This window comes from Cornus florida, unplaced genomic scaffold (genome assembly GCF_030987335.1).
Source record: "Cornus florida cultivar Cherokee Brave unplaced genomic scaffold, ASM3098733v1 CherokeeBrave_3.0.0_Hap2_Chr08, whole genome shotgun sequence".
Classification (NCBI taxonomy): Eukaryota; Viridiplantae; Streptophyta; class Magnoliopsida; order Cornales; family Cornaceae; genus Cornus; species Cornus florida.
Genome location: NW_026775578.1, coordinates 80,964,417 through 80,984,516, shown reverse-complemented (window position 1 = coordinate 80,984,516; position 20,100 = coordinate 80,964,417). Strand labels below are relative to the sequence as shown.

The following is a 20,100-nucleotide window of genomic DNA, read 5'->3' as shown; positions in this document are numbered from 1 at the left end:
GAGATTGCACCAGTTCACTCTCTTTATTGAACATTCCAACTTGATTGTCCACAATCCTACCACTCCGCAAGGTAGTCACAGCAATTACATGTTCAATGGTGTGGCCTTCCGATGAGGAATGGGTTTCCACAACACATTGTTGCTTAGGTGGGGCATTAATAGGCATCTTTCCTTTCTCTCTTGCATTGAGAGTGCTTGCTATTTGCCCTACTTTGGTTTCTAGCTTCGCAATAGATTGAGAGTGAGAATAAGCAATTGAGTGTTAGCCTCTAAAGTGCCCAAAGTATTTAAAACTTTTTCTTCAAAGGTGGGACTTCTAGTATTACCTTGGGAATACGATTGGTTGGGAAAATGAGAATTAGCAAATTGATTTCCTTATGATTGATAAGGTCTGTAACCTTGGGATCCTTGGTTTTAAAGTGGAGGTGGAATGTACTTTCCTTGAAAACTGCCTTGGGAAGGGTTTGAGCCCTCTCATTGGTTTTTCCAAGAGAAATTCGGATGATTCCTCTAACTTGGATTATAGTGAGTACCATAAGGATTGTTCCCTTGGTTCACAAAAGCTGCATTGACTTATTCATTAGGTTCATTTTGCACTTGTCCGTGAGAAGGATGAGAAGTAGAATGAAGAACACTAGAATAAGTCATACATGTTTCATTTGATGCACGATGAGAATGGTTAGAGAAGGAAGATACTTGGTTCGCCGAGTTTTAGTTAATCAAAAATTGATCAAACCTTTGAGATAAAGACTTCAGGTCTACTTGATGTAAGCCAACACTCTTCCTACCTTGTGAATTTCTACCATTCTTGGATGATAGTGTTCTATGTAAAGAATTTTCACTCAAGCTCTCATAAAGACGCCACACGTCATCCTCATGCCTATCAATGTATGAGCCACCCATGGAAGCATTAACCATACCCTTATAGTTGTCCGTTAAGCTCTCAAAGAAATATTGAACTAATTGCCATTTGGGCATGTCATGATGTGGACACTTCCTAAGCAACTCATTGAAGCGTTCCCATGCCTCATGAAATGTTTCTCTATCCCCATGTGAAAATTCTCGAATTGAGGTTCTCATGGCATTGGTATTTGAAACCGGATAGTACTTCTTCAAGAATTCTTGTTGCATTTTTGCCCAAAAAGTGATTGAAAAAGGCCTAAGATTGTTAAACCAATACTTTGCCTTATCTTTTAAGGTGAATGGAAAAAGTTTGAGTCTTAAAACCTCTTCCGGCATGTCCGTATATTTTACGGTGGAACATACTTCAAGAAACTCATCCAAATGCTTGTAAGGTTCTTCACTTGGAAGTCCATGATAGTTAGGAAGCATTTGAATGGTTTGTGGCTTAATTTCATATTGATGTGCTCTAAATGGAGGCAATTGGATGCATGTAGGTGCATTATATTCATTAGGCACATAATGGTCTCTTAAAGCAAGAGGTAGATTAGCTACTTGAGGTGCAACATGAACACCTTGGTTTTGAATTCCTTGATTGATGATGGGAGGTTGTGGAGCATATATTGGCCTTGGCATTCCATATGGAACTTAGCCTTGTTGTTGTGGTGGTTGGTGAATGAATGGCCTAGGCATGCCTAATGGTACTTGTATGTTCTCATTGTGCACATTGGGATGAAGGATACCTTGTTGGTCTATGTGACCAAGGTCCTTAACATGATTATTATTATGGTCATCCATTGATAGATTGGTTCTATTTGACCTTCCTCTTCCCCTAAGATTTCTAATGATGGATTCAAGATGCAAATCAAGAAGGACAAGAGTTGGTCTCAATGAACGACGTCCACGCATGCACAATGTAAAATACAACAAACACAAAGAATGACAAACACTATGCCTTCACAATAATGCAATTAGACTTCTTCCACAAACACTTAATTCATACTCCCATGCTTTTACAACAATGATATAAGAACAATTAAAAATAAGCCTCCACGCGGGCCGACGATTTAACTAAGGGATTGAGTAAAGAAAATCTCACAAAGGTCCTTTAGCACTTCAACTCCAAATTTAAAGTTTAGCTTAGCAAATTTTTAGTTTTTTTCCTTGCTTGCTTAGCTTGAATGCTCCTTTGGTTGCTTCCTATCCAACAATGCACCTAGTTAAGTAAGAACAACATAATAAGTAACCAAAAAGAAAAATAAAAGTAAAGTAAATACACGATCAAAAGAGTACTAATCCTAATATATTTCACAAATCCGACGTTGCCTAATCAAATCAATCAAATCCCCGGCAACGGCGCCAAAAACTGATGGTGGTTAGCCGTCCTACACCATAAGCTTAAGAGTGTGCATTAAGGAGAGGGCCAAGAGTTTTACATTTATAGAAGCCACTACTACCTTTCACTATAAATATAGCTAGGGTGAGTAAGGATCATCCCAAGGGATTGTGAGGATCGAGCAATGTCGTGGAATAGTTATTAGGGCTAGTAGGTCGAGTGATCAAACAATTGGTTGGTTGGTTGATTAGAGAACAACTAAATTAAACTAAGTAATAACAAAATAATGCAATTAAGAGTAAGTAAGAGAGAGAGATCTTGGGGTTTAGAGATCACCACCAAGTAATGCACTTCTATACCATTAACAAGTGATTAATGAGGGCAAATGGTGTGTTGCAATATTGGTGTGTGTGTGTGTGTGTGTGTGTGTGTGTGTTTGGTTGATTAAACAAGCAAGGATGACTAGTTAAGCATGTATTGTCTAAACATCATGTGAAAGGCACAATATATCTAAGTAATGAAGTATATATTGTCTAAACAACATGTGAAAGGCACAATAGATCAAAATAAGTCATTAATCCTTTCATTAAGCTCACAGTCCAAATACAACACAAGGTTAGAGACATATGCTACTTGCATTCAAAAGCTTAGATCATCAAACAACAAGCATGGATTGTCCTCCCATTTAACACTACACTACAACTACATTACATCAACACTACTAGCATGAAAATAAACTAGGAGAGAGGCACAATCCATCAAGGAATAAGTATGAACCATCAAGAGAATCACAAGACCATTCCTTTAAGCACTATGTTTTGACAATCTCCAAATCTATAGCATCAATACACATAGACATGCATCAATAACACAAAATCTAGAGACAAGCATATGAACATCTACTCTAGCATATATACACATATGGATAGAATGAAATGATCAGTTAGAAGCATTAAACCTCATAAATCATTGAATAAATAAGATCTATATATATCAAAGTATCAAAACATCAATTACAACACTAATCCCTCAATAATACACAAGATTAAGATATAAAAAGCATGCTTGGGGCTAACTCTAGCCCTAAGAGGATGTCTACCCACTCATGGTGATGTTGCTCCAACCCTCAAGGGCTAACTCCATGGAAGAAATCTGCTCCTTGTTGATGAAGAACTCCAATGGTATCTCTAGCCTCCTCCTCCTCTAAGCTTGCTCTCCAAGAGATGATATGAAAATGATATTGGCTTCTTTTGTAAAAATTAATCCTTATCCTTATATAGGTAGGTCAAAATGACACCCAAAATGAACTGGCGTCGTGCACACAATCTTCCTAAATGATTGGATAAAGGACAATTTTCAATGAGATGGAAATTTAACTTTTTCACACTGGAGGAAGTTCGATCGATCGAACCTTGGACTTGGATCGATCGAACTGGCTGAGATCCACCAAACTTAGGCTGGATCGATCCAACTGGTTGAGCTTTTTGGGAAAAGACAAATCTGAGATATTTTGAGAGATATTTTTGGGAAAAGGACATAAGTGGTTAGTGGGTGGTACAGCTGTGGATAGGATCAATCATTTGAATAAGGACAAAAGTGTTCGATCGATTGAAGGGTGGTGTTAGATCGATTGAACTTTTGGACTTTATGCTTTTGGGCCAAGGCTTGGATTTATCTTGAAGTGCTGAGATCGATCATCGTTCGATCGATCGAACCTTGAAGTTGGATCGATCGAACTTTGCTGCTTCCCACCTTTGGCTTCATTTGCTTCTTTCTTTCTCCACTTTGTTCCTTTCTTTGTTTAATCCCAGAATTGCTTCAATTAAGCTCTTATTTGGCTGAGTTAGCTTATTTTCGGGATAAGCGCCTGAAAATGGAAATAATACGAAATCAATCTAAAATGGTAAAGTAAGATAGATAAAGGTACTAGAATGCCTAAGCTTAAGGGGTTAAAATACGCACTTTTCATCGCTCATCACCTTCTTGCATAGTGATGCCAAACATCGATGCAGCCCAATATGAGATCAAATCTAGTACAATTCAAATGCTTCCTTCCTTTCATAACTTAGAACATGAGGACCCCTGTAAGCACCTTGATGAATTCCTTGAAATATATTCTACCATCAAGCTGAGGGGCTTCCCTGAAAATGCTCTCCATTTGCATCTCTTCCCATTTGCGTTAAAAGATAGGGCAAAATATTGGTTGAACTCCCTTGTTGCAAATTCCATCACTACATGGGCTCAATTACAACAAGAATTTTTAAAAAAGTACTCTCCAGTGAGTAAAACCAACCTAATGAGGCGTTCCATTCTTAGCTTTTCACAAAGCGATGGGTAACAACTCCATGAGATTTGGGAAAACTACAAGATCTCCTTAGGAAATGTCCGCACCACCTAATTCCAAAATGGCAATTGGTGCAAGCTTTCTATGCTGCATTAACTGACCCACATAGATTCATGGTTGACTCGTCATGTGTAGGGATGTTCATATCTAAAAGTGCGGATGAGGCGTGGACCTTAATTAAGAATTTGAGTGAAAACTCATTGCAACATAATTCTCGTAGTGCTCCAACCTCAACCAACGCAAAGAACACCAACCTATGTTAACCGAAGACAATGAGGGAAGAGTCTTCTCAAGTGGATGCCATAGCTCATAAATTCTATCAACTGATGACACCACATCTCTCTCCTTCCTTGCCTCAAAATTCAGCCAGTGCGGTGTGTGCATCATGCACTATTCCTTTCCATCTCTCAGAAGATTGCCCCACACCAGAGCAATTTCCTAGTCCCAATCAAGAGCAAGCAAATGCGATGTTTTCCAGGCCTGGAAACAATCCTTAATCTAATACCTATAATCCGGATGGAGAGATCATCAAAATTTCTCGTGGAGGCAATAAGCCCCACAAATTTCGCAATTTCAAAATCAAGGGCAGCAAAATCAGCCTTCTTCTCAATTTCAAAATAGGCAATTTCAGGCCTCTTCGAGTTACTGTCCACTTTATAATCCAAATGTCTCTAATCAACCTTCTGTGTTTCCAACTGATGAGATTGTCGCTGCAAATAAGAAAATGATGGAATCTCTAAACAAGCAAATGTTGGAATCTAACAAGCAACTCTTGACATCATTGCAGCCCACTCTCCAAATGGTTCATTCTCACACTCAGTCTATAGCTAAACTTGAGAATCAAGTAGGACAAATAGCTACTTCAATGAACCAACTTCTTCAAAGAGATAAGGGAAAGCTTCCCGCTCAACCGTTTGAGAATCCTAGAGGGATGCATGTGATTGACGAAGCTCCTCCTCCGAGTGGGCCTACTCATGAACAAGTCCAAGCAATCACCACCCTTTGGAGTGGTCGAGTTGTGGGCAACAAGATTGATGGAAGAAACAATGACAAAGTTCTTCCTCCCAAAAATCCAAATCTCCTTTCTTCTAATCCAAAGTTCACTCTTGAAAATCCACGTTCTAGCACTGAAAATTCCAAGCTTGTCAACCCAAATGTGGAGACTTCTTATGAGCCTAAGGCTCTGTTTCCCCAATGTCTCCAAGAGTCGACACATTTTAGGAATAAAAATTGTAAAATTCAAGACATGTGGAAAGTCTTCAAGCAAGTAAAAATCAACTTGCCTCTCTTGGATGTTATCAAATAAATCCCTCCCTATGTAAAATTTCTCAAGGATTTGTGCACTCAAAAGCGCACTTCCAAAAATCATTTGCCAAAGAAGGTAAGATTAACTGAAATATGAGTACAATCATTCAACACAGTGCTCCTCCAAAGTATAAGGATCCGGTCGCCTCAACAATCTCGTGTGTCATTGGCGACAACAAGATAGAGATGGCCCTCCTTAACTTAGGAGCTAGTATAAATTTGATTCCATATTCAGTTTACTTACAACTAGGGTTGGGAGATTTAAAGCCAACCTTCGTGGTCTTACAGCTTTCCCACAGATCGGTCAAGCACCCACGAGGCATTCTTGAAGATGTCATAATCAAAGTGGACAAATTCTACTTCCCTGTAGACTTTGTGGTTCTTGATACAGAACCGGTCCATGACCCAAAGAAACATATTCTCGTGATCCTCGGTCGGCCTTTCTTAGCTACGGCTAATGCTTCGATAAATTGCCGAACCGGGGTGATGGATATCACCTTTGGAAATATGCAAGTCAAACTTCACATTTTCCATGCAACTCAACATCCTTCCGAAGAGGATGATTGTTTCCTTATCAATGTGGTAGATGAAGTGGTCAAAAAATCTCTCCCCTTCATTCTAAGCAAAGATCCTTTGGAAACTTTCATGTCCCACTTTGACTTCTCGAACTTTGATATTGACCAAGCCATCCAAGAAGTGAATTCGTTGCTCGACATTGGTGCTATCATGGACTTTCCTCCTTGGAAGGTGCCAAGAGAACCACTTCCTCAACTTTCCACTACTCCTCCAGTCCCTTCCTTGAAATCTCCACCACAACTTGAGTTAAAGCAAATCAAACTCTTCCCGTCATCATTGCATCGGACCTTTTAAAGGACCAAGAAAACAGCCTTTTAGCGGTGCTACAGGAGCACAAAGAAGCTATTGGCTGGGCAGTGGTTGATTTAAAAGGAATCGACCCTTCTATTTATATGCATAGCATTCATATGGAGGATGACGTTAAACCTCCTAGAGAGGTGCAGCGTCGGTTGAATCCCAACATGAAGGAAGTGGTCATGAAAGAAGTGATCAATCTACTAGATGTGGGAATCATCTACCCCGTCTTTGATAGCAAGTGGGTAAGCCCCACTCAAGTTGTTCCTAAGAAATCCAGTCTCATCGTTGTTGAAAATTCAGTGGGCGAGCTCGTGCCACAACGCATAACCACTGGGTGGCATGTGTGCATTGACTACCGAAAGCTAAATTCTACCACTAGGAAAGATCATTTCCCATTCCCATTCATTGATCAAATCCTAGAGAGGTTAGCCCGCCAAAGCTACTACTATTTCCTTGATGGTTATTCTGGCTATAACTAAGTGGCAATTGATCCATAAGATCAAAAGAATACCACATTCACGTGTCCCTTTGGAACATTTGCATATAGGCGCATGCCCTTTGGGCTATGTAATGCACCGGCAACTTTCCAAAGGTGCATGATGTCCATATTTTCCGATATGGTTGAAAAGTTTTTAGAAGTATTCATGGATGATTTTTCCGTCTTTGGATCTTCCTTTGACTCCTATATCCACAATCTATCCCTTGTGCTTCAAAGATGCAAGGAGACAAATTTGATTCTAAGTTGGGAAAAGAGTCATTTTATGGTCCAAGAAAGCATTGTCTTGGGACATGTCATTTCTAAAAGGGGAATCGAGGTTGGCCAAAGTCAAATTGATCTCTAATCTTCCTCCTCCAAATTCTGTCCGACAAATCCGTTCCTTTCTTGATCATGCCGTCTTTTATTGCCGCTTTATCAAAGATTTTAGCAAAATATCCCGGCCTTTGTGTAATCTACTTGCCAAGGATATTCCCTTTAATTTTGATGAAGCCTATTTGGAAGCTTTCAAGAAGCTCCGTACTCTTCTCTCATCAGCCCCAATCATGAAACCGCCCAATTGGTTTCTTCCATTTGAGATCATATGTGATGCATCCGATTATACATTGGGTGTACTTTTGGGCCAGTATGTAGACAAGCTACCGCATGCTATCTATTATACTAGCAAGACTCTTTGAGATACTCAGTTAAATTATACCACCATTGAAAAAGAATTGCTAGCTATGGTGTATGCCTTGGATAAATTCCGCTCTTACCTTCTTGGATCCAAGGTCATTGTCTTTTCAGACCATGCCGCTCTAAGGCATTTGCTGGCTAAAAAAGAGAACAAACCTTGCATAATTCGATGGATACTTTTAATCCAAGAGTTTGAAATTGAAATCCAGGACAAAAAAGGGACAGACAATGTTGTTGCAGACTATCTCTCTCGCTTACTCATAGAGAAATCTTCTGAATTTGCTGCAGTTCGTGATTCCTTTCCGGATGAGCAATTGTTTCAGATTTCTCATTCAAATCTCCCATGGTTTGCTGATATTGTCAATTACCTTGTAGTAGGAAAAATCCCGTCCAAATGGTCCAAACAAGAGAAAAACCGTTTCTTCTCCCAAGTCAAAAATTTCTTTTGGAAAGATCCGGAGTTGTTCAAGTATTGCCCAGATCAAATCATCCAGCGATACATTCTCGAATCTGAATTCACAAGTGTCCTAAATTTCTGCCACACTCTTGCTTGTGGGGGTCACTTCAGTGCCAAAAAAACCGCTGACAAAGTCCTTCAAAGCGGATTCTATTAGCCTTTTTTTGTTTCGGGATACTTACAACTTCTGCAAATCTTGTGAGCGTTGCCAAAAGCTCAGGTCCATGTCGAGAAGAGACATGATGCCCCTTACTCCCATCTTAATCATATAAATTTTTGATGTGTGAGGGATTGACTTCATGGGACCATTTCTATCTTTTTATGGCTATGAGTATATTCTTGTAACGGTGGATTATGTGTCTAAATGGGTTGAGGCCGAGGCTACCAAAACCAATGATCATAAAGTTATGGTCAAGTTCATTCAATCAAACATTTTCAGTCGTTCTGGTACACCCCGAGCACTCATCAGTGACGACGGATCTCATTTTCGAAATTGCTACCTCAAATCCGTCCTTCTTAAATACTCTGTCATTCATAAGGTTGCCACACCTTACCACCCTCAAACGAGTGGTCAAGTGGAAGTATATAATCATGAGATTAAGCATATTCTGGAAAAGACGATTCGTTCGGACCGCAAAGATTGGTCATTAAGACTAAACGATGTACTTTGGGCCTACCGGACAGCGTATAAGACGCCCATTGGCATGTCGCTATATTAACTTGTCTTTGGCAAAGCTTGTCATCTCCCAATCAAATTAGAGCACCGCACTTATTGGCCATAAAAAGGTTCAACTTTGATCTTAAACAAGCCGGCTCTAATCGCAAATTGCAGCTCAATGAGCTTGAGGAAATTCGCAATGATACATATGAAAGCGCCAAAATCTATAAGGCAAAGACTAAAGCATTCCATGACAAGCACATTGTCAATAAGTCTTTTGCCCCTGGACAGAAGGTTTGGCTTTTCAATTCTAGATTGAGACTCTTTCCCGGTAAACTCCGTTTACAGTGGGATGGTCCATATGTCATCACCTCCGTCTTTCCTCATGGTGCAATCGAACTCCAAGATCCTACCGATGGATCTCTCTTTAAGGTTAATGGCCAACAGCTTAAGCCTTATGTTGATGGCATAGTCCCGATCCGAAAAGTCAAGAAAGTCCTATTGATAGACCCAATTTATGAAGACTAACGCAAAATTATGGTTCGTCTAGCTATCGACGTTAAATTTAGCACTAATGGAAAGCAATTCTTCCAATTTCCAAGCTTTCCTCCTTCAAGTTGCCTTAGCCAAGAATTTTTCGGAAATTAGCTAAGTATAACCAAAATGTGACCTCTTTCAGAATTGTCTCGAATTGCATTCCAAAAGTCACATGCAGTTTTCTTAGTCATTTTAAGTTCTCGGTACCATTTTCGAAATTTTTCAAGGTCCTTACTGCAATTTTCTCGTCTAATCCAACAATCATGGGAAATTCGGGCATCAACAATACCGCTTTGGTAATTGAGCGTCGATTCTCATTCCAGGGGTCTTATATGGTATCTAGGATCCATAAAAGCCTGAGTTTTAAAATTTAAGGATTTTTCGATCCTGTCCCGGCCCCCGTTTGGCCATAAACAATCATTGAAGGAATTTGCCTAAGTTTTTGAGGGCACCCGCCCAGAAGCCGCGGGCGCCCACCCAAATGGGCAGTGGAGGTTTAAATATTCGTGGGGCCCCGCCTTACAGCCACGGGCCCCTGCCAGTTGTTTTCGTCCAAGCCGCGGGCGCCCGCTAATTTCCTGAGCCAGTGGGTTTGTGAACCGCGGGCGCCCACCCCCCTCCGCGGCATCTTTAAAATAGGCTTACAAGCCCATGTTTTCATTCTAAACCTCTCTCTCCCTCTCTCTCCTGCGACCCCAATCCTTTCCTTCACCTCTCAACCTTTCACTCTCACTTCAATCTCTCTATTATACATCCATCTCCATCCTTCATCCATCTTCATCATCCTCATCTTCTCATCTCATCTTCCATCACCAAGTTCAAGGGGCTTTTGGGTTCCTCTATTGTTGATAAGTTCTCTACTCTCTTTTTCTCTAAATTCTTGATCAATGGAGGACGGGATTGCATATTTGGAGTATTGGTGATTATTTTAAGGTTGTAGATTGTCATTTACAGGGTCAAAATTTTGGGGTTTTCACATCTCTAATCCACTCTTGTCTCTCTTCCTAATTTTTGTGCATGCCAGGTGTTCGATAAATTGCCCGAACCAACTTTTTCACTCAAATGGCGCCCAAAGTCTCTTCCAAGCGTGCTCGCTCATCAGAGGGACCTTCCAATGAACCTCCCATGCCAAATTAGGCTGATTGGCCCATCGAAACCAAGGCCAAATTTGACATCGAAGATGGCTTCAAAAATAATCCAGAAACAGCGTGGGCAGTCAGAGAATTGACAGAGTGTGGCCTCGAATCTCTATTTAGGCCACACGCTAGTGCTTACTATCCGCGTGTGGTCCACCTGTTTTACGCGAACATGTTTCATTCATGTAAAAACCCAGACATCATTAAGTCCAATATTGATGGCGTCACTTTTAAGTTCAAACTTAAGGACCTTGCCATGGCCTTGGCATGTCCATTGGCATCTCCAGTGGATGAAGTAGGCCTGCCTCTGTACATTGATCCTCCAGCTGGGCTAACATTGTCTGACATTATGGAAGAAATATGTCACAACCAGTATACCGGCAATCACACAACAAGCACAAATAAGTCATTCCTCCCATGCTGGCTCTGGTTCGTGGACTCTGTCCTTGCGAAGAATGTCCTCCCCATCCCTAAGCATTCTGAACGTAAAGGGGCTTTTTTGAGCACCCTTTATGCCGCTGAGACGGAACAGTGGTTTTGCGTCCCACAACTTGTCTAGACCAATTTCTCAAGGTCTACAATAACCTAATTGTGATGCAGAAGAGCAATGCCACCACCTGGGCACTTCCTTTTCCATACTTGATCACCAGGTTGCTCAAGAACATGGGGTTCAAAGCACCCCGTAATGAGGAGAAGTTGACGGATGTGTTTCTTTTTGACCTTGGGACGTGCAAGTCGAGCACCATCCATCTCAAGATGTCTCGGCAGGCACGCATTGGTGATGTGCTAGATTAGGGAGCTCCGGCTATCCCTGCTACCCCAGCCCCTATTGCTCCTGGTGCACCGCCTCTATATGCTATGCCCGAGGCCGCTTATGACTCGCTTAGCACTCGTCTTGATACAATCCAACTGCGAGTTGAGGCATCAAGGGCACCCTTACGGACTTCCGTAAAGAGACTCTGGAGAGGCTGAAAGCTACTCAGGATATACAGCAGACACTGTAGGCTATGCTCCAGACTCTGATTGACCGCGCCCCAGGCGGCGCCGGTGGTTCATCCTCCACTCCGATGGAGTGATTTTATGCTTTCCTTATCTATTTTGCTTCTAGTAGTACTATTTGGATTTATTTTGGGCCGCGTTTGGTATTTACTTTCTAGTTCCTATTTTGAACTTATAACTACAATTCTTTTACTGCTTTGCATGGATATTTGGTTTTTAGATAAATAAAATTACAGTTATTTCTATACATCTTTGTTTGGATTTATTTGATACTTGCTATGTATAGATGTCTTTTGACAGGTTTTTGAAATCAAGTTTGAGGGCATGCTCTTGGAATTCACAAGGTGGCTTATTTTTGCACTGCCACTGAATTTCCTCCTACACTTGGTATTATTGCACTTTGTACCCTCTTTTCATTTCCCTTTTCATTCTTTGTCTTTTCCCATTGAGGACAATGTGACATTCAAGTTTGGGGGTGCATTTTTGGTATTATTATATTTTTGCTTGCATGTTTAACTTGATTCAATTAAGTTAATAAAAATCACTTTTGAGAAGCAATGATCTTGTAATCTTGGAATTTGTTGGAGATTGAAGCATGTGTTTAAGACTTTGTGTATAGAGGTAAATGATAGTTTTGAAAAAAAAAAAAAAAAATTCTGAAATGATCATGTTGATTCAAATTGGTTTGTATAAATGCTTCAATTAGATTTTCGTCGGATTTCATACTCTTCTATGCTTCGCACTGCATAGATGCACACCGGAAACTCAATTGTGAAACATGCAACTTGATTGACCTTGACTTTGACTCAGTTGATTTGAATTAATGACCCTAATGAATGGATATATTTGGCATTTAATCTAAAAAAAAAAAATGATGAAAAAAATGAATAAGGATAATGACTAATTTAAGTTCGTAGCCTTGCTAACTCGAGTTACTAAGCCTTTGGAGTGTCTTTACACTTAGCACCCTAAAGCCATCCGGTTTGGGAGTTACTGGCCTAACGCTTGTTACATGAGTTGGTTAGAAAGCTTGAAGGACTTCAGCATTGCACGACCATAATATGTATCATAGTTAAAAAAAAAAAAAAAAAAAAAAAAAAAAAAAAAAAAAAAGGCTATGTTCTAAATAAATTCATGCCTTAGAGACCTTATTTAGAAAGGAAATTCAACGATTTGAAGACTTGTGTTTTGAAATTGGAAAAAGAAGGTAAAAGCCACATATTGGGAATCCGGTTCACTTTCACTGAAGTTAGAGTTGATTTCTATTAAGGAGATGATAATTGAAGTATTTATATAGACTATGATGTTGATGCATGAGAGATGAAATATGTTTAGCTATTTTGTATATCAAGGCTTCATATACGCAAGGTAGTCTGCAATATGATTCCATCTCCAATATTCTATCTGTTCCAAGTTACTAGTAAGTTGTGTGTGTTTTTTCTTGTACCATGATTGATGCATGTTGATAGCATTTCAAATGTTGTTATTTTGTCAAGAGTTTCATTTTTGGTTTTGCTATGTGACTAGCAAAATGTAAGTTTAGGGGTGTGATAAGCGCCGAATATTGCATATTCAAGCGCCCTTATTTGCATTAGTTAAGTCCATTAGTTGGTTATACTACATATATTAGTTTTATTTGCATGCTTTTGTCTATTTTCAAGTTGGTTCCCTAAAGAAAGTTAAAAGTGATGCTTTGATAAGTGTTTGAAGATCAAAGTACGCCGTTGCCGGGGACCGTCATTTTGGCCAAGTCAAATGATCTATGGAATCCATGACGCTATTTGCACAATGTTCTAGGAAGAAGAGTTGTGTCATCAATCCGCGTAAAGGAGGTTCAAAAGCAAAAATTTCAGAGTAGAAGCCCAGACATCGCGGGTGCCCGCCCAAAAGCTACTAGCGCCCGCCCATTTGACCAGTGAGCACAAGGCATCGCGGGCGCCCGCCCAGAATCTGCTGTCACCCGCCAAAAAGGGTAGTGCCCTCATGCACCGCAGGCGTTCTCCAATCTGCAGATAGCAGATCAACCACTCCATGGATTTGCTGAAAGTTGTCCCCTTTGACCCTATTATGTGGTTCTGCTGCTTCTAGGCCTTTAGGACCACGAATTTGGAGTAGATGAAAGGCTAAGGTTGATATATTAAGAGACTTAAAGCATGTATTAGGATCTCTCACATTTTTACAAGTTCTAGAGAGAGAAATATTGTGAGGAAGAGGGTTTGTGTGTCTTGTAGCCTTGAGGTGCGAAAATGGTGGGGATGATCATCTCTTCTCCTTCCTTCATTACTCCTATGGGTAACTAACTCCCTTTCTAAGGAGGTGATGAAGCCCTTCTTTGTAAGCATGCCTTAGTTTCATTTAATTTGGGGAATGATTCATGTATATGGTAGTTTCATGATTTAGAGCACTTACATTTGTTGTAATGGACTTTAATGCCTATAAATGATCATGTTGAGTTCATTATCTTGTCTTAGATTTTATCCTCTTATGATTATATAACTTGCATCTTCATATAGTGAGAATGGAAATAAAATTGTGAAATGGGTTTAATCGCACGTTGTATGAGAAACTTAATATTCCATAGCTTAGGGCTTTCCTTTGATGGATTACTCTTGATTTTTGACTTCATGTGCTATTATCATTTGATTGAGGGTTTGATAATCCCTAGCTTAGTGAGCATGTCATGGCTACACCCTAGTTTAGGTAGTTTAAGCATGTGGAACTTTGAGGGGTTATACTTAAGTCTTAATCCTATGAACTTCTTGAAGATAATGTAGCAATCAAGTATTGCTACATATGATTGCCATACATTGACATTGTTTCCCAAGTTAATTGCAATCTAGCATGTTTATGTGGAAGGTAGTGGATTCACTTCCCTAGTCCCCTCTACATTATTTTTATCTCTTCAATTCCTTGCAAGTATTGTTTTATGCAATCTTTAATCCCTGGTTATAAGTGGCAAATCAAACAAAACTCTATACCTCTTTCATCAAGCTAAAAGTGATTTTAAAGACCTTGGTTGCCATAAACTAGCAATCTCTGTGGTTCGACTTACCCAAACAATAGCCCTATTTTACAATGATTTGTGCTATTGCAAAGGGTTGATTATTGTTGATAGTCGACGAGACCCATCAAGAGGCTATTATTCTGACTTGGTGCCTACTCCAAGAGTTTTGTATATAAAGGGAATTTAACCATTTTTTGTAGGAGAGCTTTTTATCATTTTATTTTTAAATTGTAATTTTTATTTTCTCTCTCTAGAAAAGTTAGAGATTGGGGTTAGAAGAAAAGAGAAGAGTGGAGGCACCAAGAACACATCTCTAGATCTACACACACTCTCTCTCTAGAATTCAACAAAGAAGAAGAGGAAAAAGATGGAGCCATGTTTGGGGATTGCCCTTGATGGTTCCAAGATCACACCCAACTCCTCCATGATTGGCTAGACTTCTGCTTGGGGTTTGGATGAACCCCAAGCTTATAAATTAAACCCTTTCTCTTGACTTTTTGGGGAATTTATCTTGTGACTAGTGCTATAGCCTTGTGAATAAAATGAATCTTGGTATATTTCTATTATTTCTATGGCTTAATTCTTCCTATTAATTCTCTAGTTTATTTACATGTCTATGTGTGATTAAATTGGGAATTATATCTTACATGATTCATATGGTTTAATTCTTCCTATTGATTCTCTTTGTGATTACATGTTGTCTTATGTGTGATTATTTGGAAATTGATCTCTACACTAGTTTCTCTATGTTGGTTGCATGTCTGTGTGTGATTAATTAAGGATCTAGTGATGGCTATGCATGGTATTCATTGAATGGGTTTGTCAATTAATTTGATGAATTATTGTTATGCTTGATGTGTTGTTCTACAATTTAATTCATGTTTGTAGGTAGGTAGACAATCTATACTTGATTTGATATTCCATGGCTTATTATTGCAAATTCCATGATTCTCTAGATTGATGTGTACTACAATTGTAACTAGTTTGATGGGTCATGCTTAGAATTGATGGGTTGTTCTACACTTAGTTTATTTGTCGGTTAGGTAGACGATTCATACATGAATTTGATGGTCCATACTTAATATTGCAATTGGTAACGCATTTTGTTCACAAAAAGGTTTTCCCCAAATTAGTTGAAAGTGTGTGGTTTAGTGAACAAGCTTGGTGGCAATTCCAATACACCCCAAGACCTCACTTCTCATCTCTTAAATCCCTAACTCAACTTAGTTTATTTTAATTGCATTTTAGTTAATTGAATTTTAGTGTAATCAAACAATCAATCTCTCCTTTGCACTCTTATGATCCACTAGAGTCGAAGTTAAATTCCGACACGTGTAATCCCTTGGGACAATCCTTACTCACTCTTGCTACGTTAGTAGTAGTGGTTTTTATAAATTTAAACTTGAAGTAAGATTTTTTTCTTGAACCACACATTCACTATATTATTTTGGCATATACAAGCGGCCATCGTCATTCCTCGTCATACTCTTTGGAAGATGACTCTATTGCCGTGTTGATTCAATAGGATTAAGATGAATGATTATGAATTCAGTGTGGCCGAAGATAGTTGAGCAAGTATTTCAAGTCCGTAATAAGAAATGATACATTTATCGTGACCGAGAGGGAAGTCACTGTCAGCTAATGAAAGATGACTTCGACGAGAATTGCACATATCCACCGAAGTACTTCATAGACAATTTAAGATGCGACGAGAACTTTTTCTTCATATATATCCTTAATGATGTTAAAGGTTATGATGACTACTTTGTCCAAAAAAAGGATACGACTGGTCGTTTGGGGTTGTCTTCTATACAGAAGATGACAACTATTGTTCGTATACTCACATATTGTTGTGTAACCGATCACTATTATAAGTACATTAAAATCGGCAAGAGCACTGCCATTAAATTCTTGAAGGCATTTTGTAATGCTATTGTTGCTGTGTATGCAGAGGAGTATATGTGCCCACCCAATAAAGCCGACATAGCACGGCTACTTGAAGAAGGGGAGCATAGAGGATTCCAGGGTATGCTTGGTTCTATCGACTGTATGCACTGGGAGTGAAAGAATTGCCCAGTGGAGTGGCACGACACACATAGGGGACGCTTTAGTAAGAATACTCTCATATTAGAAGCAGTTGTCTCACAAGATTTGTGAATCTGGCATGTATTCTTTGGAATAACGGGTTCACATAATGATATAAATGTGTTGGATCATTCCCCTGTATTCAACGGTATCGTCAATGGCCAATTACCTCTGGTTAATTATATAGTGACTGGACATCACTATAGAATGGGGTATTACCTATCTGATAATATATACCCTAAGTGGGAAACTTTGATGCAGATCATCCCGTACCCAACAACTGGAAAAGAAAAATTATTTGCTCAGTGACAAGAGGCATATAGGAAAGATGTGGAACGGGCTTTTGGGGTATTACAACTCAAGTGGGCAATAACGCAAGGACCAGTGCGTTACTAGGAGAAAGATAACTTGTACCTCATAATGAAAACGTGCATCATCCTTCACAATATGATCGTTGAAGATGAGCGTCATGCAAATGTTGGAAGATGGAGTGTACCACTGGAAGATGCAATCCCGATTCCCACTTTAAGTCAATGCCCATCAGTTTTAGCGGTGTACATATTCTCTCACCAACTTCAGATTCGCAATAGAGAGACAAATGCGCAGTTGAGAAATGATTTGATGGAAAATTTGTGGAACCGCTATGGTGATGAAGATGTTTAATTTATGTTGCATTTTGTTTGCTTTTAGGATGTTATGACATTTCGTGTACTAGAATTTTTATTATGTAATGATTTTTTAAGATTAAAAATAACGAATTGGAATAAGAAAATAAGGAATACAAAATCCTATGGTAATAAGTAAATGAATTTTTAATTTTAATTGTTTTTTTTAAAAAAAAAAAGTTTTATAAAATTGAATTTTTAAACATTTTTTTAAAAAAATTATAGCCGTTAAGGCACTATTTGTGTCAGCTAAACAGTGCCTTAACGGCCAAATGCATTATTTGTGGCAGAAAATTTAAATTTAAAGCAATTTTTTAAATTAAAAAAAAAAAAAAAAAAAAAAACAAATTTTAAGGGAAAAAAAAGTTTTTAAATTTATTTTTAGCCCAAATAATTTTTTTTAAACAAACAGTGCCTAAACAATATATTTTTTATTTAATGAATTTTATTTTATTTATTTTTAAATAAATGAGCTCAAAATAACTTATTTTTGGATTTGAAAAAAAAAAAAAAAAATACGTTCACGCAAAAAGTCGCCTTTTTGCAAAAGGAAAAAAAAAAAAAATCACGATCAAGCTTGGGCTCGTGGTATTCCGCAGGCTGATATGGGCCCCACCCATTTCCGCTAGCCCGTTGCACTACATTTGGGCCTGCAAATCGCCAAAAATGGGCTTTAGCTAAGTGCGGTGCAGATGCTCTAACAGAGACGTCGTCAACTTCGTTAAAATAAATAAATAAATAAAAACTTATTTTAAATTTTAAAATAAAGATTGAAACCTAATTCAGCCTCCATCCCACTTTCTTTCTCTCTCCTTATTACCCTAACTAAAATTTTATAAAGCACTTCTGAGACGACGATGGCGGCTTGAAAGGGCGGTGAGTCAGCCATTGCGACGGACTATTTTGATGGGCTTTTCGATGTCTGAAGAGGATGGTGGTCAGGCAATGTGAATGCTGATGATGATGACTAGACTAAAACCCATAAGCACAACGAGGATATATGGTAATGATGGTTCATGGTGATTCCGTCAGTGGAGGAATCGAGCATTTTTTGAGCGACGACAGACACGTCTGACGCGTAGGAGAGGAGGCTTAGATCTACGCACAAGCACTTCTCAGACAAGCATAGACGTGTGAGAGTGCGATATACCATGCACAGAACTTCAAGTGGCGCGTGTGCGCGCGGTGGCACGTGGATTTCAACAGATATGTAAACATCGCCGCAACACCTTCTATTATCATCTTGTGTGTTTAATTGCAGGATCTGATGACCAGTCTTACAAAAAAAAAAATTTCTTTCATTTATTTTTACTGTTTATACATTCTAATATTTGGAATTCTAGTGATGGTAGGCCAAAAAAATTTCTAGTAATTGTCTATTGATTTTTAAGAAATTTGATCATAATTTCATATGATGGTATGTATATGCCAAGTGTATTGATTTACTTTGCGTCATACATGATAGATGTATAATTTAAATACCCACGGATAGAGGAAGGTTGTTAAATTGACGCACTATCTCATAAGATTGAGATAGGCTCTACAGATTACGATAAGGATTAAGCCTTATGTTACATCCTAACCTAAGCCCTATAAATAAATAGGCTAATCGATGTTTTAAGGTATGCAATAAATTCCAACTCAGTTTCTTGATTTCTCCAGAGAGATTATTTTGTATCCTGACTTATTCGTCGGAGCCTACTCCACCGACAACACACCGGTGCCTGTAGGGTCACTTTTTCTTCTATTTGTTCAGGAAGTTAGATCAGATCTGGGTTGCGCAGAATCCATCATCAACAATACATATAAATTCCAAGCTTATTGATTTGCAGATGGCGTTCATGTTTATTCACAACCTTTTTTTTTTCCTTCCCTTTTTTAACTTTAATTTTAGAACAATTTTTTTTTTTTTTTTCAAAAAAACAAAAAAATTCTATGTCACATGATTTCCGAAAATTTATATATATATATATATATTCACCTAATTCATCACTGAAAAATAAGTAAATGCATGTCAAAAATCAAGGAAGAGGAAGATGATATTAATCTTGTTTGATTTTCTTAAAATTGTTAATCCAGGTGTTATACTTAAAATTGTTGGATTTTTTATAAACACAACTAAATTTTGTTGTGATTTAAGTTATGCAAAACCATGGTGTGTCTCAGATCCTCAATGATTGATATCAACATAATATGAAAACTTAAAGACATTACATTCCTATACTTAATAACACTATTTACACTGAAAATTTAAGTCCTGGTATTATACTTGTTTATACTAGAAATTTAATTTAAAGTGCTAATGAAATAATGTTATTATGAGCCAAAAATACAAATTGCATTGATAGGCCAAAAATACAAAAATCACCCTCATGAGTCAAAAAAAAAAAAAAATTGTATTGATAAGCCAAAAAAACAAAAATCTCTGTTAGTGAGGGTACCCAATATTCTCTGTTTATATAGATTCATGTATCTAGAAGACAAATCCCACGTGAAATGAATAGAAACCATTATCTCAGTTATAATTACATTTGCTGAGAGAAGCTTTTTAAAATTAAAGTTGATTAAATCTTATCTACAATTGATGATATGTTAGAGAAACCTAATTGGAGTACTTTAATTGACGATTT

At 38.4% G+C, this 20,100-nt stretch overlaps 1 pseudogene; it reads left to right on the top strand.

The window, feature by feature from the left end:
• Positions 1-976: 976 nt before the first annotated feature.
• Positions 977-1,075, top strand: LOC132272155 (small nucleolar RNA R71; annotated as a pseudogene).
• Positions 1,076-20,100: the final 19,025 nt, after the last annotated feature.